This window comes from Dasypus novemcinctus, chromosome 26, assembly GCF_030445035.2.
Source record: "Dasypus novemcinctus isolate mDasNov1 chromosome 26, mDasNov1.1.hap2, whole genome shotgun sequence".
In the NCBI taxonomy this organism is placed as follows: Eukaryota; Metazoa; Chordata; class Mammalia; order Cingulata; family Dasypodidae; genus Dasypus; species Dasypus novemcinctus.
The window spans coordinates 36,550,977-36,553,848 of NC_080698.1; the positions used below are offsets into that span (position 1 = coordinate 36,550,977).

The 2,872-nt window shown below is 34.3% G+C and overlaps 1 pseudogene; it reads left to right on the forward strand.

Moving 5' to 3' along the window:
* The first annotated feature begins 871 nt into the window (after positions 1-871).
* LOC101424723 (nascent polypeptide-associated complex subunit alpha pseudogene) lies at positions 872-1,508 on the forward strand (annotated as a pseudogene).
* The last annotated feature ends 1,364 nt before the right edge of the window (positions 1,509-2,872 follow it).

Sequence of the window (2,872 nt, forward strand, 5' to 3'; positions counted from 1 at the left end):
AACATAATGTTTTTATGGCTCATCCAGGTTGTAGCATGTATCAGTAGTTCATTTATTTTCATTGTTAAATAATATTTCATTGTATGACTATACCACATTTGTTTATCTATTAATCAGTTGATGGATATTGGGCTGTTTCCTGTTTTGGGCTATTATGAATAATGGTTGCATGACCTGTTGATGGTTAATTTTATGTGTCAAGTTGGCTAATTTATAATGTCCAGTTGTTTGGTAAAGCACTGGCCTGGTTGCTACTGTGGGTGCATTTTACAGATGGGATTAGCATGTACAATCAGTTGATCTTAATTAAAATAGATTACCCTCTGTAGTATACTTGGGCTTCATCCAATCACTAGAGATATTAAGAGTGAAAACAGAGGGTTCCAGAAGTCAGAAGGAATTCTGCCTCAAGCCTACATCATCTACTCCTTGAGTTTCCAAGCTAAGGAAAATGGACTCAAGAATTCAATTTCACTCTGACCATCCAGAATTTCCAGGCTCCAGCCTACCCTATGAATTCAGACTTGCCAATCCATATAACCACTTAAGTCCATCCCTTGTAATTAATCTCTTAATGTCAATATACCTGATACATGAACATTAGTGTAATGTTTATAGGAGAACATATGTTTTCAGTTCCTTTGGGCATTTACTTAGGATTTGGGCCATATAGTAAAAACACTGTCCAACATTTTGAGGAACTTCCAAACTATTTTAAACAGCAGCTGCTCCATTTTATCTTTCCTCCAACAGTATACAAGAGTTCCATTTTCTCCATATCCATGCTAACACTTGTTAATTTTCATTTTGTTTTTTGTTTGTTGATCTGTTTAAAATATAGCCATCTTGGACTCTGCGTTCACCACACAAAATGCCCAGTGAAGCCAAAGAAATGGTCCCTGCTCTAGAACAGGAGTTGTGACTGTCCCAGGCTGAGATGGAGTCTGGAATAGATTCCAACAGCAATAAATCAGTACCAGACTTGGAGGAATAGGTTTCCACACAGGCAAATACACAAAAGGCCCAGCTTACAGTAGCAACTGAAATGGATAAAGAAACAATTGGTAAAATCAGAACAGAGTGAAAAGAAGCCACAGAAGGCCATGTCCAAACTAGGTCTTTGGCAAGTTTTAGGGCTTAGTAGAGTCACTATCCAGAAATCTAAGAACACCCTCTGTCATCACAAAGCCAGATGTCTACTAGAGACCAGCTTCATATACTTCTGTGATTTGAGGGGAAGCCACAATCAAGGATTTATCTTAGCAAGCACAGCTAGCAGTTGCTGAGAAATTTGAAGTTCAAGTGAAGCTGTCTTGAACATTCAAGAAAATATAAAGACTCCAACTGTTCAAGGGGAGAATGAAGGGGAAGAGGCTAATGAACAGATGTGGAATTTAAGGACATGAATTGGTCATGTCACAAACAAATGAATCAAGGGCAAGGCATTCTGAGTCCTGAAGAATGGTAGTAATGATATTTTAAATGCTACTATGGAATTAAACTTGTAACAATCTGAAAATAAGAACTATTTTTGGTGTTTCAAAAGAGTAACTACAGTTTGGTTTGAAATGTATACTGATTCTCTCATTAATAAAGGTGTGGCTTCTTGTATGAAAAAATATATCAATATATCCATCTTAGTGGGTCTGGAGTGGTATCTCATTATGGCTTTGCTTTCCATTTCCTTAATGACTAATGATTTTGAGCATATTTTCATGGGTTTATTGGCCATTTGTATATATTATTTGAAATGTTCATTTTCTCATTTTTCAAACTGGGTTGTTTGTCTTCCATCATTGACTTATAAAGGTTCTCCTTATATTCTGTATATTACATCTATATCAGATATTTTGTCCCATTCTGCATTTTGTTTTTTCTTTCAATTTTTATAGTGTACTTTGATGTACAAAGGTTATTAATTTGGATGAATAATATTATCTATTATTTCTTTGTTTACTTTCAATTTAGGAGTCATATATAAGAAAACTAATCCAAGGGAAAAAAGATTTACCACTATGTTTTTTTCCTAAGAGTTTTATAGTTTTCAGTCTTACATTTATAACTTTGATCCAATTTGAATTAGTTTTTGTTTATGGTATGAGGTAGGGGTCCACCTTTATTCTTTTGCAGGTGGATATAGAGTTTCCAACCACCGTTTGTTGAGAAGACTATTCTTTCCTCCATTGAATGGCCTTGCCACTCTTGTCAAAATAATTGATCATAGACATACAGGATTATTTCTGGACTCACTTCTATTTTTCTGTATGTTTATCCTTACGTACGTACTAGACTCCCTTAATCATTGGGGCTCTGTAGTAAGTTTTGAAATTGGGAAGTGTGAATCCTCCAACTCTGCTCTTTATCAATATTGGTTTGTTTGTAGGGAATTCCTTGTAATTCAACATGAATTTTGATTCCACAACTTGTAGATTTTTGTAAAAAAAAGAGATATCAGTCTGTAGTTTTCTTTTCTTCTAGTGTCTTTGGTAGCAAGGTAATTATGACCTTATATAATGAGTTCTGAAGTGTTCCCTGCTCTTCTATTTTCTTTTTTTGACAGTGTGAGAAATATTTCTGTTAGTTCTTTAAATATTTGGCAGAATTTACCATTTAACCCATCTGGTCTTGGACTTTTCTTTTTTTCTTTTTTTGAAATTACTAACTCTATTTCTTTACTTCTTATAGGTCTGTTCAGATTTTCTATTTATTCTTGTGTCAATTTTGGTGCTTTTTGTTTTCTAGCAATTTGCCCATTTCATTTAAGTTATTTAATTTGTTGGCATACAATTGTTCATAATGTTTTCTTATAATCCTTTTTAGTTCTGGAGGTTTGGCAGTATTACCCTCACTTTCATTCCTGATTTTAGCAATT